Source organism: Falco punctatus, assembly GCF_963210335.1.
Source record: "Falco punctatus genome assembly, chromosome: 3".
Lineage (NCBI taxonomy): Eukaryota > Metazoa > Chordata > Aves > Falconiformes > Falconidae > Falco > Falco punctatus.
Window position 1 is genome coordinate 36,249,499 of NC_137582.1, and position 21,660 is coordinate 36,271,158.

At 36.9% G+C, this 21,660-nt stretch overlaps 1 long non-coding RNA gene across 4 annotated transcripts in view; it reads right to left on the minus strand.

Moving 5' to 3' along the window:
* The window catches only part of LOC308061632, a 158,597-nt gene that overhangs the window by 46,148 nt on the left and 90,789 nt on the right, over positions 1 to 21,660 (minus strand). For all 4 annotated transcript variants that reach the window (XR_013927301.1, XR_013927302.1, XR_013927303.1 and 1 more), the window contains one exon: positions 1 to 18,521. This exon is cut by the window's left edge and continues 46,148 nt beyond it. This is a non-coding gene — a long non-coding RNA (uncharacterized lncRNA). The remainder of the gene's footprint in view (positions 18,522 to 21,660) is intronic.

Consider the following 21,660-nt stretch of genomic DNA (forward strand, 5'->3'; position numbering starts at 1 on the left):
ATTCACAGAGAATATTATACTTCTTTTTTTTATTATTATTTGGTTACATAAAAGAGTACACTAATATCACAATAGGAACAGTCTTAACACAAACGGAAATATTTAAAACTTGGTTGATAATCATTTTGAGGTTTTGGCTGAGGATTGTCCCAGAATAGTATGGAAGAACCTGAAAAGTTTTCATTGTTGCATCAGCTGTGAGATGTGTTTATCCTCCTCAGCTTGACCTGAAAATGGCTTAATTGCTAACGGAGGTGGGTCTAAATCCATTATCAGCGCTGCTGAAAGAATTGCAATAGGTGCTGTTCTCCACCAAATCTCCAAAGAATTTTTCTGTGGTAGGGTTAAAAGTGGTCAATTCCAGTTTCCACTGAAGCAAAATCAATTCCAGTAGTAGCTGATTTGGCTCCAAAAGGAATTTCTGGCAATCATCATACACTCAGTCATATTTTTAATATACAGTCTCAATATTTTTCACTGGTTCTTTGTATTTCCTAATATCCTGGTACTAAAATCTCTTCAATCTGTCAGATTTGCCTTTATCACTTCTGTTTTCTCCCTGCTTTGTTAAGATCAGATGCAATGTGAAGAATCTTACTGTCCCAGAGTCACTGGGAAAATCAGAATATTAATAGGATCCAAAAAAGGAAATCAGATGCCAGAAACAGGCAGCTCCAATAAAGAAAGACAGAATCATAAAGACACAATGAGAAAAGGAACAGACAGCAAAATAAATCAAAAAAAGATGAAGAATGATAGCTGGCAGGATAAGATTTGGAACCTGAATCCGCAGAGAACATTAAGCTTAATTCTCTGGATTGCAGAAGAGTGGAAGCTGACAGGATTTTCAGCACTGCCAACAGAGTAGCACACAGTTCTGGGAATGGGAAGATACAGGGGGAGAGAAGGTGGGGAGATGCTAAAAGGCCAACAAGGACTGGAGTCCTCTGTTTGCAAAGTATGGACTTCCAAAGCCAGGTCTGAGCAAATCTGGAGGGGAGGAAGAGGTATCCCCAGGGACACTCCTGGAATTAACTCATAAAGTGCATCATTCCCAAAAGACACCCACAGCCACAAGGAGCAGGACTTTCTGGTGGCAACTTTTAATGGCCAAAGAAGTGGCTGTAAAGCTAACAATTAGTTTCATGAAATAGCTTCAACTAAGAATGATGAAGATCAGAGCAGGAACCGAGGAACAGAAGAAAAATAAGTATCTGGTATGCTTGAGAAAAGGAGCAGCAAGAAATGAGAAGTGAGTAAAAATGGGGGGAGGGGGGGAGAATCAAAATTTGAGGAGCTTATCTGATCTCACAACCTTTTGGCAGATCATCTTCATTTTAAAGAGGTCTGTTGCTGCTTATTCGTTGACATTGACCAATACAACTTACGGAAAATTTCAACAGAATATTAATCCGATTATTGCTGAAAGAGTGAATATACCTTTTCCTCCACCTGTCTTAATTATGGCTATATTAGAGGGTACCTGTAGGCATACTGCATATTTAAGCAGTCACCATTTACAGATGAATTTTCCAATTTTCTGTGGAACCTTTATTTCCCATTTAGGACTGAGGTCTGAATTGCTACTGTTAGCTTTACCATTTAATCTATTTGATAAATTTCTGTTTGGCTTTGGGCCAGACTAAAGCAAAATTACTTTGAGTAACCACTCCAACAACCTATTTAATGTGTCTTGCCCTTGCTATTAGTACTTGTGGACCTACCTGTAGTGATCAACAGCTTAGATTTAAAAATGAAGCTAACCCAATTTTTTGCCAAAAAAACCCCTTATTTATGCAAGCCTACTTCTTGGTAGAATTTATTTTTCTAAGAATATTGAATGAAAAAACTAGAAAACCTAATAAAGTCCATATGTAATCTTTCAGGCTTAACAGCCTGTTTTTCACTTTTGAAATATTTATTTAAAAGAAACATGTCATAAATAGCAGTGTTCTATAAAGCTGCATTTCTTGAAAATTTCAAATGAAAGGAAACAAAATATTAATGTTTTACTGGTACAGTTCCAATTGAACTGCCCAAAGTTTTTCGTTTTTTTAAAGGAAACTGTTCAGGCATCATCATATTAGATGTGACCTAAGGATGCAACCTAGTCCAACACCCCCTCGCTTTCTGTAGCCAGAACTCATTGCTGCTGCTTTCTTGCCTCTCCCAGCTGTTGTACCTCACTGGCAGTCTCTACCTGTCCCTTAGGTTCACCGTGGTCTCTGTGCTCCCTCTCCCTCCACAAGCATTACTGCAGGATCACTTAGGTAAGCCCAGCCAGCCAGAGTTGAATCTGCTAAAATCTGGCCTGGCACAAAGTCACACAGTTTTTCAACCTGAGCTCCACTTCATACCTATCTGTCAACTGGGGGAGAAAAATGCTATTTCATACTTCTTCCCCCAGATGCATGCCCAACACATTCCTGAGGGACATCTATCCAACCATGCCATGGCATGCCACCCCTGGTCATAGCGCTCCTGGTCGCAGGGGCTGGGGCAGGGGTGGCCACCGCTCCTCGTGGCCCCGCACACTTCTCGTCAACCGCTCTCATGCAAGAGGCTGGGGGGTCTCTGCACTCCACAGGGGGGTTACCAGCTCAGGAACCCACCCTGTACACCGTGATCCCCCACTCCGCTGTGGAACACACCTGCACCAAAGCTGATCATCTCGGTGAGAAAATAAGTTTAATCTCCATGGGGATATAACGTACATCTCATTTTCTGAATTTCTGCCTAGACTGTAAATTTTCATTGTGTTGGAATATGGACATGAAGAACAGAATGACTTGATGCAAGTCTGAATACTGTGGTCAGCACAGACCATTTGGATCATCATGGCAGATAACTACAATCAAATTTTCTGTGTTTTACAGAAAATATCATTTTCTTTAGGATGAGCACAATGAAAACCATTCCATAACTCTTCTTCTGTTTGTCTTTTACTTTATCCACGATATCTGCTGTGCTTTGCTTTAAACACTGATGCAGGTCTCCTGTGATGTCAGGAAAATATCAGCTTTTGCTTAAAAACACTATTCATGTTACCCTAAGCCAGCTGATCTCTGTCAGATACATCGCCCTTAGGGTTCACTGCTGGAATCTGGCCTCAGACGTCTGTGGTGCTGAGGAAGTGTCTTTCCTCAGCTATCCAAGACACTGAAAAGACATAGAACATACTAGTCCTAGGCTTTGAGAAATGTCTATATGAAATGTTGGCCTCCAGCCTTGAAGTCATGGCTTCCTTCAGTATCAATTTTCTCCCTGAACACTATAAAGTATATAAGGAAGATGATAAGGACAGAGCAGAGCCCTGTCCCATCTGTGGGGATGGTAGCTGTGGTGCTTCTCCTCAGGTACAGGGAGGCTTAAGAAACTGGTGGGTTTACATCAAGCCAGTGACCTACTCTTATTCATATGAATGTTTGTCAAAAAGAAAGGAAACAAAACAACCAAAAAAAAGAACCACCAAAACACCTGTAATGACAATATACAATACATGGTTTTGTTTTTAAGGCTGAAGTTCAAAACGTTACCTTGGTATATATTTGGTTACTGAGAATGTCTAAAAAAAGCTGTGGTGACCAGCTCTTTCCTCTGTGCGCTGAATTATGCATGTCTCTGTAGGGTCAGAAACTGTATTACAAAGAATTTTCTCCAATACTTCAGAAAAAAGATCAGAGTGCTCTGATGGAGTTTTGTGTGTCTCCACAGGGTAAGGATGAAGACTTCTCAATCACAGCCTCAATCTATTCACTGTTCTTTAAATAATATCCTGAGGCTGGCCAGAATTGGTGGGGGGTGGGGTGGGGGGGTGGGGAGGAGTGAAATGTGAGATCTGTTGTTTTTATTTAAAATATTCTTAAAAATCCCATGAAGCAGAAAAATCTTTAAAAGTGCTTTGAAAAAATAAACAAGTATTTCCTATGTAGCATCAAAGAAAATATAGTAAGGTATAAGAAGCTAATGTTTACTGCACAGTAAACATGGTACGCATTTCAAATTTTATGTAATGAAATGTTCCAGAGGCAGAAAAAGATGAAAGAAAAGGAAAAAATAGAAGCAGTTGAAGTTAAAAAGAATACAAAACAGAACTACTAGAGCTGATTGCTCTACAAAAATCCTAAGATGCCTGAGAAAAACAACTGCTCTGTATTAATAAATATGAAACACTACAAAAAGATATTACACAGTGCCTGATAAAGTTTTCAGTATCATTAATGTAATAATAATATATAAAATATAATAAATATAATAGAAAGACTAAAGGTAAAGTTTACAGAAAGAGTAAGATAAGACAGAATATGAGCTATAAGCTCCTATAGGCTAAATAACAGAGAAAGTAGGTCACTACCAAAAGCAGAAAAAAATGCAAAATCCAGTCTAGTTGTGTTTAATGTCTTTAGGTATCTAGAGCACATACTGGTATCTGCAGCATCACAGAGCCTGAGTTCCTGGTGCAGTTACATGCCTTCACCAAATGTACTGAGCCTTCAATAGGGTGTTGTGTTCTCACTTTCCATATAGCCATAACAGATGTCTCTCTAAAATCAATCAGAAAAATTTATATGGGGAAGCTTTTTGATGAGGGTATTCTTATTCTATACCTAATGGTGGAAACTTACAGCATATAGCCACAAAATTTGTACACAATATAAACACAAAGGGAAGGATTGCTGCAGAATACTAAGAAGAAATTAATGTCCAGTCATGATAAGACACATTTAAAATTAATAAACTAACTAAAGCTATCATACTCTGCAACTTCTAAATTACTAAACATTACAGGGAGAGGTTTAGAGGCACTGATTCTGAGGGCTTTCCTTTCAACCCATGTGCTACTATGTCCAGGGTTTTCCTCTTTTCTATTTGCTCAGCAACCTTCATGCGTAAGTGAGCTACAGAGCTCTCCGGATGTACAAGAGGAAGTATTACAGCAGGAGAGTAATCAGAACATAAAACAGGGCTGTTCAAGAACTAATATTGTGACGTATATGCTGTTGGGATGCATTAATAACATAATGTTGCCTGATACATTACATGATAAATTAATAGTGAAAAAAATGGGAAAAAAATAATCAATATTGCCTTTGTATGAAAATAAAAAATAGAAATAAAGAATGTTTTGAAACAAAAACATTCATCCATGGTAAAACAAACCTTTGGATTTAGACATTTTTGTGAGAAGCAGCTGAAACCTTGAACTGCTGTTTCATTTTGAACACAATCAATACAGCTTCTTCCATTGATGGATATTGGATCAGAACTTTCTGTTTTCCAGGGCAAAATAGCGCCCTTATAGAAACTTAATGAACAAAATCCCATTAATTTCACTGGGATTAAAGCTGTCAGCATTCTTTGTGTCTACTGTTAAACTCACTTCTTAAAAGCCTCTTTGCTTGGCATATCTTTTGAGAGGTACATTCAATACTGCAAAGCTCTTTGAAGAGGTAGAGCAGATATAGTAAATTCATCATGAAGAAAATAGTTTGATATTTTTCTTTTCTTTTTTTTTTTGGTAGAGCTGCAGAGGAAATTGAGAAAGGGTAGAAAGTCCAACATGGAAGAAAAATATCCTGACATTCATTTTAGAAAGGAAATCAGAAAGTAAAACAGTGACATTGATTGACTTGTAAAAATCTATCAAAAGACAAGAAAGTGAAAGAGCAGGAAGAAATAATATATATGAATTTTATGTACTATATATTAATACCAAATAGCTTAAAATCTTATATTAAAGGATCTGAGTAACATCGTAGGTCAAGATGGAAATGGCAAGTGATTTCACTCATAGTAATTGTTTAGTGACTTACAAGACATTCCACTTGGTGATAACACCACCATCTGTCTGGCAAGTGTGTTCCTGGGATTTCATCGTGATGACTTATATGGATCAAAACACTCCCTTGCTCCATTTCCTTAGTCCTTCTTTGGTGTAGTATCTGGAAAGAACATACTGTCTGTTGAGTGGCAGACTGGGGCACTGGCAAAGGGTGGGGGAAGTGGGGTGAGGGGAGAGAAGCAGAAGCTCTTGTGGGGAAGAGGATGGGGAGAGCAGGATCACCCGCTGACACAAAGCAGAATCTGATTATCCCTTACCAACCATGGGGCCCTCAGGAATCCTTAGCATTTGGCACACTAGTTTATGCCAGGATCAGCTATAGAAAGAAGGGGACACAGCCCTGTCCCTGACAAAGCCCTGCTGTGTTAAGGGCAATCTACCACGGCCAACATGCAATAATCCTTGTCTCTAACATGGGTGTGCCATTGCCTAAGGGGTAGGAAAAGCTAGTAAACATGCCTTAAGATTTAGACATTTTAATACTCTGATTCCAGCTTATCATATCCCAGTTTTACAAGGCTACAAATGACAGCTCTGCACCATTTGCAAGAGGGGGAGCTGGCCCATTAAGAGGAAGACATACACCACAAATTCAGGCTAAGTTTTGTAACCACACTAAAGTACATTAGACACCCACTATTGTACAGATATTCAGAAGTGACAGAGATTTTGTAGCAGCTTGGTTAGAGGTGCATTCACGCCACCTACGCCAGCTGCTTTGTGAGGAGCTGGATGAGATAACCGAAGTAGTTGAGCCACGGCAGCATAACATTCACAGTTAGCTGTAGAGTTGACAAGGGGTAAGGTAAATCCACTGCACGCTGGTCATCTTCTATGGCTCGTCTGCTGTCAGTGCTGAAGATCGCAGTCAGTGTCAGGAAGAGAGGGCGAAATCTCTTAGACATACCATCACCTAGGAATTATCTTACATATGTTTTTGTAAACTTTCAGTGTTGATGCAAATAATAAACCTTACTATATTTTTCAAACTTACAGTCACACACAAAATGTTTCTGTGTTCCCAGCAAACTATAACAGATATAAAGAATTCATTTAAAAGAATGCATTTGTTCCCATGAGCCCACTGTGAAAATGTTAGAGTATCTCAAGATCTTTGAGTACTCTGAAGTTATCAAAAAGGCTGGTCTATTCTACCTTATGTTCATTCTGCCCACAGGGTATTTCTATAACACTAACCAAAGCAGAGCACTTTTCCACATAGCCAGCATTTCTGTACAGTTTATTTGAAACTTTTGAAAAGAATAAAGGTTGAAACTCAAAGTATGCTTATTGAATTATAATTTATGAGTAACATATTACCCAGGTGTTTTGGACAAGATAGTGAAAGGGTAAATCAGGAAATATGACACACTGCTTTCCATTAACCCCCTGGCACTTGCAATTTGAAGCTCCCCTTACTAAAGGCTAATCCATTTTTCTGTAGCGCTTAGCATTTTAAAATCTCAGCTTCTCATGTCAAAATGTTTATATGCATTTATATATTAGAAAGGCAGGTAGTAGTTTTGATCCCCTTACTATTTTGCACATTGTCATACCCAATCAAAACAAACAGCAATGTAAAACACACTGAAAGATACAGCACTTTAGTCTACAAGTGCAGTAGCAAAATCATGGACTCAACAACATATCAATATGATCCTAGTTAAAGCCCCTTTACTTAAGTTTCTGCAAGCTTATATATAATGTTAATATTCATACACACATCATACCTTAATTCTATTGGTTACATACACTGTTCACACGCTGCTATACAGATACTAATTGGTTAAAAGTATACAAATGGTTAGTTCCATCATTAAAATTGTTCTCATTCTTGCAGTCATCAGTTCTCAGCTCAGCTCCTGTTTTTCTGCCTGCTTAACTGCCAAAGATTCTGTTTTCTTCGTTCCAGGTGTCTTTCTCACACAACCTTGCGGCCTTGCCGAGCAGATAAAGCTTTTAATCATATCAAGCTGCTAAAGCAAGAGTGACTTTTGATAGGCCAGATGTCCCTTTTCTTCCAAATACATTGCCACATACAAGAATGGACTATTTCTACCCCTATTTTCAGACAAACGCTTCCGTCCAGTCTCAAGAATTCTGTCATAATAAGTACTCACAGCAAAGCTAAAATTTAATACATCTGGGTTCTAGCTAATACTGATAATGACCTTACTTGTGAAAATGGCTTTTCATTGTTGTTAGAAAGTAGACTTTGTCACAGCAGAAGCAGCCTACTTATTCCTTGGTGCTGAAACCGAAATAGGAAATATCTTGCAACATACATTCTTTTCCTGGATGAAAAGAAACAAAAAAATCTGTTAGGAAAATGTCTATTAGCTCAGTCAGCTCATCAGGTCTTATAATTCATTCCCACAACAGATTGTTCTGAGAGTAACAAAGAAAGATAAGAGTTTGAGTATCATTTGGGTGGTTGTATCCATTTACTCCTCAATAAGCAGAATAAGGGAACGCTACTATCATTGCTATTAGGAAAATAAAGGATATAATTCAAAAATACCTTCCATATTTTAGACATAATTGCCCTTGCTTCCAAAATGTTGTTATTCTTTCCCATAGAACCAAGAAGCAGATAAGCTTCTTGAGCTGATACGAGTTTTCCCTAGAGTGATTAGCTTAGCAACATATACTGTGATGATATTCATTTGTTTCCCTTGGATTGAGTGTTTTGACATCTCTCATTTAAGCTTTAGAAAATCTCATATCACTGAAAATTCCCCCGTTAATATGGATGACAAACACCTGCTTAGGATGGAGCTGTTCTTATGATGAGTTTATACTGGAGCCTACAGAAATGACATTAATTATTAGAAAATGGAAGTGGCATTTCAGTCACTGATATGGAGAGCAGGTGCTGCCTTCACGTGACTGCGCTCGTGCTTGGAGCCAAAAGAGAATTTACTGGTATTTGTCTATTTTCTCTTGAAGGAGCCTCACACGTTTAATGTTGCAGAATTCCCTTCTGTCAGTTAACATCTGTATGACTTTCAGGTAGAGCAGAGGGAAACAGGAGCTTCTGTGATTATGTCTACAGAAAGCATACAACTTTCAAGCTCACTTTTGGCAGAAGGAATACTAGATTGGTATCAACACCGAGTATATTGCACATGAAACTCATCTACATGGCAGTCAATTTCATAGTGTGGTCAGCAGTCCCATGTTCTAATTTTATGTTCATTGTCCTACAGAATATAATCAGTCGATGCTTTCTGACAAGCATTAAAAAGTTTGTGTTTATTGTATGTCAGCTTTCCTAAACACTAAAAAATCCAAATGAAATTTTGGATAAGTATACGTTAAATGCACCTACTCATTTGTATTTGGGGCTGGGTTTTACATCATATTCTCAGAGAATGCTGGCACTATGGAAAAGAAGCAGAAATACTGGAGAGTAATTTGCATCTTCAAGGTGTGCTCAAAGGATGCCACTTCCCTGGTCTCCCTCAACAAATTTACATGACCTCATAGAGAGAATGAAACCCAAAATATAGCTAAGTGTCAGGCTTTATGAAACCTCTCTGGCAAAAGAATGTGGTGAAAACAGCTAATGTACCTTCAGAGAAGGAAATCTTGAACTTGGCAGTTCAAGAATAAACAGCAATAATATGTGTCTGAGGACATAGCTGGGAGTCTGCATATCAGGAGTGCCATAATACGATTTGTAATGCTCTGTGATGCAAAGAGCAGGTTTAATGCTCTTTGACATCAAACTGCAAACATAGCATGCTATGAAGTTTTCATACTGTACTTTGTACCGAATTTCCAAGCAAAGCACACTTAATGAGAACAGAGGGGACAAGTGGAAAACACCAAATAATAAAACCAGTACAATAGTCCAGAATAAAAATATAAAAGCATGCACAGGTAGCACATATATTGATTATTATACCTAAATATACAAGCCAACCTGATAATGAGTGCAATGCTATAAAACCCAAAAATAAAATGCAATATATTGTATATATGTATTTTAAAATATGCTGCTTCTGTGGGTGTATGTTTGGGTTCGTTTTACATTATGTGACCTCATATATTAAATTAAGGCAATCAGGAGAGAATAATGTACTTAGTAAAATCCAAGAGAAATAAAGATAGGCCAAATGTAATTACTCAACCTAGAATCCACTTTTTTTTTTTTTACAGAAACAAAAGAGTAAAAGTGCATTTTTAAAAAAAATACAATGTATTAGCTGTGTTAGAAGTAGTTCCTTGACATGTATAAATTCAAGTAGCATCAGTAAATTGATTAGCAGAATATTAAGGGTATGCAGAGTGGATGAAAATTAAACAATTAGACACAATACTCACAAAAGCCTAGATATGTGATAATTTAAATTTGATCACTGATTTGATGTGAATATAGAATTTTGACCCCATACCAAACTAGGAACTTTGCTTCTTCAAATAAATGATATTTCACTAAAGATATGAAACTATTACACTTCCAATGTAAAATGGTGCCTCTATCTGTGACTCAGATGTTCAAAAAATATGAGTCAATTTATCTTTATTTATATGCAAGATTGTGCTTTAAAAACCTTTTCAGACTTTGTATGTTTTTTAGCAGTTTTCTTTTTCCACTCTTACCTTAAAATCTGAATATGAAAGTGAAGGTAAACATAAGTGCAAGTAGAAGGCACCTGAGAGAAAGAGAGAGATGTCAATGAATCAGCAAAATTTTCCAGAAAGAACTTTTAGGCCATGGAATTTTTTTCCAAGAGAAACAGTTTGCATCCTATCAATGGGAACCCTCAATATTAGATTTGCAAAACCTCTAGAAACATCCAGCTTAAAAATATAATCTTGCTTTCACAAAGATACAGAAAAGATCACTCAGAGGCATTTTTCTTCTCTGATGCCTGTATTTTGTAATTATGCAGAGACTGAATATTTCACTCCATGTTTGAAATGTTAATCAGAAACTCAGTCAGGGATTTTGGTCTTTAATCATCTTCTGGATCTTAGTTTTAAAACCACATCTAGAATTCAAGTTCTCTTTGCAGTGGCAACATTAGTAGCTAAAGCTTTTCTTGTGTCTCAGCTTCACTGAGAAATACTCAGCTACATTTTTTGGGGGAAAATAAGCCCATTTAACCAAATAATTTTAGGATATGCTTTTTTAAAAGCTAAAATCCAGATTTTTGGTCCTTTTTCAAAGGAATTTAGTTTACATCATTTAAGCAAACTGGCCTATCATTTTCTCATGGCTATATTTTCAGGTTTTATTCATGCATGCATCTGTACACTTAGGCATACGTATACATATGTCAGTCAACTATAAAGTAATCCTTTAAAAGCTACTGAAACTGAAAAGGTTAATTAGCAAGCATTTAATGTAGCTAGCCTAAATTCTTATTATCCAATTTTGTTTTCCTCAAGTACTTTGCAAAATTAGCTATTGTCAGAAAAAATATAATTACAAGCTTGTCCTAATCCTCCTAATTTATTTCACCGATTTTACCCACATTGTATGTTTTATTCCTTACTGCATATGATATACCATTAATATAAATCCCTTAGAATAAGGTCTCCAGTACCAGCACTTATAAAGAAGTCTCATGTAAATCATTTCTTGTTCTCTTCTCTGACTCTTACCATCAATCTACCATTAATCCCAGCACAAAATGACCTTTTTCCCCAAACAAATGAACCTAGTTTATATTCTGCTTAAATAGAATGTTGGGGAAAGTATGGCATATGGTAGGGATATGCCAGGCCTCATTAAAAAAGGTATAAAATCCCCAGTTTCTTTTTAAAAAAAACTTTTTTTCAAAGGTAGAGCTAATATCTGTTGGCTGTTTAAGGAATATTTTATTGACATTAATTCAAAACCAAAAACTTAGGTAATAAAGACTTTTGATATAAGTTTATTATTAGATTGATATTTTTTCATTTAGGAAACCAAGAATTTCTTACAAACCATCTTTTTTCAGATGGTGTTTGGTCAGAAAGGGAAATTCACTCTTCCCTTCATGAAAAAAATCCTACAGAATGTAGCAGAAATGGTTAGCCTTCCTGTAACAGTATGATGTGATAGAATCTCCCTGAATCTAAAAATATTTGAAAGCTCCACACTTCATTAAGCATCGCTTAATTACAAACTTCCTTGGAAATTAGTTGTCTTTGCTTCAGAGCTGTCATAAATCAGTTCAACTTTACAGTTTAGGCATATAGTATTTACTCTGGGAAAACTAGAAGCAGCCTGGGCAGACCTGAGTGTTCTCTTTACAGACTCTCATTGATTTCTTGTTGATTTATGTGACTGAGAAAGGCTCTGACTTATTCATCTCTGGAAACAAATATGTATTCAAGGGAGTCATCAAAATATGTGCTTGAAACACCAATGTATATTGACGATGACACAAGCCAGACTAGTGCAACACCATAGATTCCCAGGTGACAGAAACATGGTCCTGATATTGCCGGCTCCAAGATCCCTGCAGCTCTTGAAGCAGGGAAGAGCGGAGAGGCAAAGCAGGCAGGATGCCGAAGAGTTGGGCAGGCACAAACAGGTTTGTAGAGGGGCAAATGAGACTGGGATTTTGAAATTTGCACTGACAGAGACAGAGGACAAACCAAGGATCTTACTTAGCTTGCTGGAAAATAAAAGCTAGGCACTGTTCTAATGAGTTTACTACATACATAACTAAGACATAAAAACAGGTAGGAAAAGCAGCCAAGGAGCGACACACCCAAGATCATAAAGACAATGAATAGCAGGACTCATCACAAACCTTAGGTTTTGCAAGTACATATTTAATGCCCAGTTTACAAAACAGACCATTTATCTGATAAGAATATGTTAGTAGGCATCACCAGGTGCTGCACCGCTGTGTTGCACCAAGCTTGTTATTACTTTTAACATTATGATGAGTTATGTTTTTGCCAGCTTGATCATAGAATTCAAAACAGATTCTCCTTAAAGAAAGTAATACCCAGTTTTGGCAACAGTCCATTTAGCTCAAGTTTGCTATGTATTATATCAAATCTGCTTCAGTACATTTTAATTTTAGACTTTGTTGCACTCTTTTTTTTTTTTTTTTCCCCCTTTAGGGATATTGATTTTTCTCCCCTTCAGTTCCAGCAATTTTCAGTTACACATCCTTTTGGAAACAATGGAAAAAGAGATTATTCCTCTACTGATGCATGCTTTAGCAACTTCAAACCAAAGCCAAAGAAAAATCAGGAGAGGACTTCTAAGTAGTGTAAGAAGCATTGTGACAAGCAATGAGTTTTAAGTTATCACAGACCCAAGAAACACAAATACAGTGTCTTTAAAAGGGAAAGGGAGAGGGTATTTGTACTTAATTGTCATTGGACTTCAGCTCAGGTACAGCTCCAAATGTCGGAGTTATTTAACACAGAAGGGGCATAAAGCAATTTAAAGACTATTCTGCTGCAAATAGAGCATGGAAGTTTTCCCCATTAATATTTTCTTACATTTTTTACTAAATACAACAACAACCTAAATTAGGTCTACTCTGCAACGCAGCTCTGTATAGACATATCCAAGCTGACTCCAAGAGCTTTGCACTAGAACAGCTAATCAACCTGGCCATAGCACAATGCTAATGCAACTGTATCACCTCTAGAATGAAGTTACACGATACAAGGAGATATTACAGCACATTAAACTCTCACAGATACCTTTGAATGGCACTGTGGTTTATACATACATACTCTGCAAGATCCCCAGCTCAGGTGATAGAACCTCAAAATATAAATTTGCTTTTAGTATCATATCATGTTCTTGAAGTGTGCATGTACATAAGGAAGGTTACTTTTTCTTTTCAGGCATTCTTTACAGGCCAGAAATAAGTCTATCAAAGTCCTTGCAGCTAGTATGATGGGGGTCTCAGTTCTGATGGGTAGCTCAGGTGCTCCAACCATACCAAAAATTAATAGTAACAACGGAGTGGAGACTCTACGGTTACACTGAGTTGGAATGTCAGATTTTCTTTGAATAAAACAAACATGCAGTGGGACTTCCTGAAATGAGGATTTTGAAGTGAAATTATATTCTTCTAGTCAAACACTTAGCATATGTTTTTATGTTGACTGTTTATTCAGAAATTTAAAACACAGTCACTTAGGAGCAAAGAGAAATCACATATTTACAGGCGAAGGACCAGAGTTTAGCATAAAAGCAAACCGTGATAGCCAGAGAATAACTCAAATGGAAAATAAATTCAGATTTTTCAATTCAAAACACATTAAGAATAGAAGACAGACATACAATTTGAAATGTGATGTTGATTTAACCTAGCAGTGTCCTTTAACTTAAAGAAATTACATAGTATTTTAAGATAGTAATGTAAATTCCACAGCATACAATCCCCATGACAGCTTCTCTATGAGATAATCAGCTGACATCTCAGAGTAACAACTACTCCCGTGCTTAAACGTTGAATAAGGATATATGGCTGTGCTGCATACTGTCATGCAGCGTGTACATCCTCAGGCCAGCCATAAATACATGAGCATGAGTGCCAAAAGCAGCCAAGCAGTTTGAAAGCAGGATAAAATAATTCACATAGTGTTCAATTCTACTGCAGCTAGACTCCTGTGGGAGTGCAAACAAGTTCGCTTATGGCTAGCCTCATCTGCACCATCATATGTAGATTACATACATATCATTTCCAGATATATCTGTATTCAATACTTACTTGCACCAGCAAATTGCTGTTCCTTTTCAGCTGTTTGTGGATGTTAAACATTCATAGTGTTTCCCAAAACAGTCAAGGGGGGAGGCTGAATATTTTAGTACTTGAAGTTAAGCAGAAAACAGGCATGAGAAGTCTAGACTTGATCATTGCCATTTCATATCAATGTTTTGCTACAACATATTGGTTTCGTTTTGCTTCATTTTTATATAAAATGAAGCAAATCTCCATGCAAAACTAAGTTAAGATCATCATTTCATTTCCAAATGTCAGTTCAAAACTGTTTTTACATTTCTTGTTGAAACAATCTGTATTTTCATTGGATTTGATATATTCCTGCAAGACTTAGTTTCAGCAAAATATTATTCCTCAGCAGAAAAATCTTCAGCATACAAAGGCAACCAAACATCTATAGTAATACCAGTGGGACCACTTCTATTCTGAGGAACCAGTAACACGATGCATAACTAAATGGCTCCTGAGTTGAATTAGGCTGTATCAATAGCTAAGGTCATTATGAAGCCTTTATACTTCTATTAATTAGTCAGCCAATGTTGGGGGGGGGGTGTGTTATTTATTTATTTATATTATATATAGATATATATATATACACACACACAATGCATAAAACACTTTCTATTCATAACTTCATCTTATGGTTTTTCTCCACATGCTTCTACCTATAATGGGTGAACAGTTAACATGAACGTTGAGAACTTCAGCCTAAATGTTTGCAAATATCATTACATCTGAAACACCATTTTACTAGAGAATGTAATGATGACTAACAGGTATGAAAGAGAAGCCTTACTGCTTCATTTTCTAACTACAAAATACATACAAAAATGAGGAATGTAGCTGACACATTAACATTCAGAAAACCACTTAGGGATATAATTGGTACTTACTAAACCAATTAGTATAAAGTAATCAAGTGTCAGTGAACATACATGATTCTATGAATCTATAATACAAAATTTACTGTTGCCACTTAAAGTAAGCAAATTCTTTGTTATTCTCAGTAAACGTGTCCAAACAATTGCAAGCAAACACTCTGATATTTAGGACACAGCCTCCTTGGAAAGGTTTATTACTTGACAAAGTTCTGTCTGCACAGTCTGTCAGCAGTCAAAAAACAAGCGCCCACATTGAGTCTCAACTTGGCTTAGCTCTTAACCTACATTTTTCTTCCCTTTTTTCTGTTACCAGCCACATACACACTCTTCAGGCAGATGCTTATTTTCCCTTTGAACATGGGCTTCTTAGCACAGTCAGCTGTGAAGTGTAAAGGAGAAGCTGTTTCTGTCAGGTTGGAAGTTGCCTACTTTCCAAGAAGCACACAGATCTATGAGTGCAGGACACCACAGGAGGCTTGGGCATCTGTACACAGCAAAGTTTCAGAAGTCCTTTTGCTGATAACCTGAAAAAGAGTGAAATTTACTTCGCATGGTAGAAATTTCTGTGGAGTCCCAGGCCTTCAAACCAGTGGATATGAGCTATTTTTGTGACCGGAATGCTATACGTGGTGTTCCATTTCATCTTCAGGACTCTCTATTAGGCAAAGAAGGGATAAAAGCTTCAAAAGTAGTACACATGGAAAACAGCAACCCCCTTATATGCTCATTCAAGCAAAAAAATTTTGGGGTTTAGTGATCTAAAAGGAAGTAAAACTACTATTCTTAATATTTTTTTAAAGCCTCACATCTTTTTCATAGCAAGTGATTAGAGATGTCTTACATGAAGGGAGACACTGATTTTTTTCCTTTCTCGGCCACACAAGGTTCAAGCCTGTAACAAAGCATATTTTGCTAGACAACAGGCTAGGTAACACCAGCAATTAGCATGTAGGGGAAGCAAGTGATTAGTCCACCTTGCTCAGAGAGGACAGATGCAGACTGCTGCTGTAGAAGGCTTTCTGGTCTGCAGATAATGCTAGATGGATGCAAAACACAGATGTGATCCTGGAAATAGGCACCAAAACTCTGAATCCTCTTTTCCTAGAAAGCAACACAACAGCACATGAACCTCCATATTCCGCTGATGTCTCCCTCCTTGTGCTTACTCTTCTGAGCCCCATTTGACCCCTTACAGCTCCCATAGTCCAACCGCATGGCTACAAGCCTCAGGGAAGTGATACAGCCTCCACACCAACACTGGTTAACGATCTCGTGAAGTCTGAAGAAGACTCCAGAAACAGTTCCACCTTTGAGATGTTTGGAGCTATTGCGGGGTTTTAACTTCTTCAGTGTTAATTATATTAACAATTCAGAAAGCACAGGTTTAAACCTCTCCAGAGTCTCTTAGCCATGAATGTTTAATTCCTTTCTTTTCACTGGACTCTAGGCATCTGAGAAATGTAGGAAGTCCGTATTGTTTCCAATTCATCATGATGCTAAGCTTCAGAAGACCCAGTGGTTTGAGGAAATTCTAAATAGTGGAGAACTACAAATCCTGACATCTTTGGTTGAGTCTTCTGAGACATTTCTATTCAGGCAAGACTTACTGTTGAAGAGCCTGATTTATTACTGCGACTAGGTGCTGAAGTTTTCCCTGGAAAGGTGGCACACCTTTCCTTATGCGCTGCCTTACTCTTCACGCTCTTTCTCAGGCAACCCCACAGCACCTATCTCCACAGATAGGAGAAAAGCAGTAAAAACAGTGCTTTCAAGTTACTCATACCTTTGAAAAAAGAGTAAGGATGGTTTATGCTTAAGGGAACCACAGAACAGATTAGAAGTAGATTATATTTAGTCTGAAATCGTTTATCTACCACAGGCATTCTGGACAATTAAATGTCTGCTTATTGGGATCACTGCCAAAAGAGCAGGTTCAGTTAAATGAATTGCAATGACTCCTGATAATAGTTAACTGGCCCACCTAATCCATTTAAACAGCACATCTGGTCTTGCCTGCTCATCATTCATGGTTCACTCGTACCGCATTTGCTAACACAAATGGCCTGCAGTGAAATCCCTTTTTTGCTGGTTTATTGCTGAATTCTGTCCACTGAATGAGTAGATCTAACTTGGGCTGGGGCCGGTGACATCTTTTGATATTTGCCTCCATCCACCTTTGTCATCTACCATTAGACAGCATTGAGGAAAAAAGCAGAGGCACAGAAAAAACACCAGATGTGAAAAATGAATAGCCAGTCATTATTTAAAAAAATACAAGCAACGTCAGAACTGAATGAATAGTCTCTAAGGGGAAGGAGAATCTTTCATCACATTATGCAAATGAAGTGGCATCAACCAATTAAGAAAATGCTGAGTGTAGCAGGTTTACTTAACTTCACATACCTGAAATCAAGACATGTAAGAAAAACGTTAAAAATCAAACATCTAAATATTGTAATCTATAAAAAAAAAATATTTTGAGAATTCCCTACCACTGACATTCAATGATGAAACAGAAAAGGAGTCCATAATTTCTCAAAGTTAATAAACCAATAAATAAAAATTATTTATTAAAAAAATAATAATCCATAAGCCTGAAACTTATTTTGGAGCATTGGTTTCAGAGAGTTTTTCAAAATCTAGCGGTCATAAAAATGAGGAAAACAAGTTCCTAAATATGCAAACAAAAAATCTAATTCTAAAATTAGTGCTCCTGACTATGAACTAGCTTTTTTCTCCCATATGTGAGCGCTCAGGTGAAATTATATTTCATACACCAGAATTTATGGAATGAGCCTAGAATTTGTCATTCTGTGCATCCAGACCATGCTCACACACAGTCTTCAAAATTCCTAGTGGCTCCAGGGCTGTATAAAGAGCCTTGAGATGCTCTAACACAAATCATCCAGAATGCTTGCTACCAAACTTACCTAGATGGAACCCGCTTATAGCAAGGCTCTCCTGGGAACAGTTAACAGGAACAAAGGGGTGGCTGGCATCCACCCCACACCGAAGTCCCTGGTGCTGGATGTTTCCCAGGAAAATGCCCGCCCATCCACTGTGGCTGGCCCTGGCTCTGCTTTTAAGCTGTGTTTCTCTCTTGGGAAAAAAAAAGTCAATTCAACCTGATTACCTTGTAAAAGATTGTATCATTAGTTAGAGTGCCTGTGAGAAATTGCACAGAGGAACGAGCAGAAGGAATGTGAAAACCCCCAAAGCTACTGAGTTATAATAGAGTTACCAGTCTTTCTCAAGCTGTTTTTCTTCGGCAGAAGAAATTGAAGTGAAAAGTTATAAATCATTAAAGCTCTTTATCACATAGTATTGATATATCACATAATGGCTACAAACAAGGCACTAGTGATTATCTGAATCTTATTTCATGAACATGAATTTTTTAATCGGGTAATGCCTACTTAATTGAGTACAGTCAAATCAAACTAATTGTCTCCAACATTAAGTACTTGTGTTAAGACTTCAGGTGACACACAGATACAGCACTTAAGCCTTTCTATATCACTGTGTTCATAAGATGTAATAGAAGTGGAAGGCCATGTTCAAGTACAAAAAGAAAAATAGATTTTTAAAGAAGTGTTCTCTGTAAATACAAGGGTTTCATGGTTTCCTTCCATTAAAAATACTCTTATCCAAAAAAAATAGGTGTAAAAATCTATCATCTACTGGTGAAATGTCACAGCGCTCTCCAAACTAGCTGACTGCAACAAGGTCTTTACACTTAACAGAACCAGCCACACCTGCACCTTATCTACATCAGCCAACCCACAGCTGTATGTTATCAATATTAATTAACCCAGCTTCATTCCTCTACAATTCCCCCCCCTTTTCTTTTTTTACCATTTCATACCTCATGTTTTTACCAATCATCGCAAACGTTTTACAAATAAACTTTTCATATAGTCCTCTACAGTGAAATGCTAATAGTATAGCAGAAAATGCATGTAAGCAAAGACAAGTAAACAAAAAAAAATTTTGAAAATTAATTTTGATTTCATGGAGTGCCTAGTAGTTGTACACTTGCTTGCTAGGTTTTACAAAGAGGAGCTTACACATTGATCAATATATTGATATACAACATTTTTGAGTACTTCTATCCTTACATTAGTAAATGCACACTCACTAACTGTTCTAGCTGAAAATAACTTTGGAGTACAAAACCTATTGCTGGATCACTACAAAAAACTGTTCCACCAAAGAAATAACAAACCTTTTGTCACAATCCAACATGGAGTTTCACTTTTTTACCACTTGAGTCTTCTGACTGAATATTTGGAACTAAAGCTGAGTATAGGGAAGGTCTAATAATATAAATGGGTTGTAGAAAGAAGAGCTTTGTCAAAGAAGTCTAGGAATCACCTTTTTCTGAAAGGGTATGAGTCACCTGATGTTCAGTGATGTCAACCTTAAAACCTGCACAGACTCCTTTTAGGGTCAGTGGGACACAGGAAAGCATCCCAGGTTGCAGACCTGAGCATACATTTAGTCATCCCAGAAGAGGATTAAAAAGCAACATTTCTAGCTGATCCAAAAAACAGCTGTTACACCTTTTAACTCACAGCTGAAATACAAACTTTTTTAAAGTGTCTACATTTGAAAAATACATTGCTAATTTGAAGGAACACCTAACAGGAAAAGTTCCCCTTACTCTGCGGGATGCTTATAACAATGTTTATTTAGACAAGCAAAAGGAAAGAACTCAATTGTAATTTGTATTACTCTGGTTATAGATTATATTGCAAATGCTATATTTATGGGAAAATGCAGGGAGGAAAGAATTTTTCATTAAGAATTAGCAGTAAAATTACATGAAAAACAAAGTATGAATCTACCATTTTGACCGGCTATCTTTTCAAGACATCCAGGTAGCAAGCAACAGATTCTGGTTATTGTAGAACTTTTATTTTTAAATAAATAGCATTTAATGAAGTAGTTCAAGGTCTACACAGGAAAAAGAGGAAAAAATAATACTACACAGGGATCTTTCACCTAACAGATGAAGGAATAACATGACCAAGGGGAGACTGAGGATGGGCAAATTCAAAGAAATGAGGTGCTCATTTTTAGCTGAAAGTAAATAACCTCAGCTAACTGAAATAATTTACCAAGAGCTGTGGTAGCTTCCTTGTCACTCAAAGTCATTAAATAAAGATTGAGAATCTTTCTCAAAGACATGCTGAAGTCATAGTGCAGAGAATAGGTTGTTATGCGGAGGCCCAATCTGGGTTATTGCAGTAATATTTTGTGAGGTTAGCATCTGTGAACTTACAAAAGCTAAAGGAAAGCTTACCCATGATTTATTTTACAAAGGCATAACAATGAAAAGGTATCCAAAATTTCAAGGAAATGCTCCAGCAATTTCAATATAAGAAAACTTTTCTTTTTCATTTCTCTTACACATGCTAATGACTAAGGAAATAAAATGCACCTTTACTCCTATCAGCTAGTGACATTTGCTTTGGTCAGTACTGGATGATTAAATTAAGTATCTTCATTTGGATACCCTCTCCATGATTTATGATTGTTATCACTGTGCTCTACATGGTCTTAATACCTTACAAGAAAAATTATGATGTTGATTGAATACAGTAAATACAGATATCCTATGAATGAAAAGATAGATCCAAGCAATTTTCCTTTTGCAATTCACAGTCAGTGCCCCACAAAATAGAGTTTCAGGAAGACCACAAGTATTTTAACTGTTAAGCAAGTATAGCAAATGTTTGTGAATATAAAAAGTGGGACAGAGATCAAAAGCATCAAAGCATTACCATTCCATCATCTCTGAAAGAAAACAGTTTGCTTCAGAAATATGCCTAGCAGTATTTTATGGTGTTGACAGTTTTCAATTCTTTGTTTGGAACTAGAATAAATTATTACATAATTTACTTCAGCTAAAGAAAAATGTCATGTAAAGGGGTTTAAAATCTGCAAACAAAACAACTGAATGTGATAAAGTCATTTCAAGCGAAATACCTGAGTTTAATCTAAAATAATTGCAGGACTGTTGTAGGATTTTTAAATTTAAATCACGTTTCCAAAACATTCTTTTTGGTTCAACAAACACCATTTGTTTATGGGGATAAATTTCTAGTTTGACTTCCAAAAAATAAAAAATCCATTAAAAAAGCATTTTCTCAGTACTGTTTACTGTCTTTTTTTTTCATCAGCCCCAGAATTAAAACTTTCCATTTACTGTAGCCTGTGTAGATACTATGTCTAG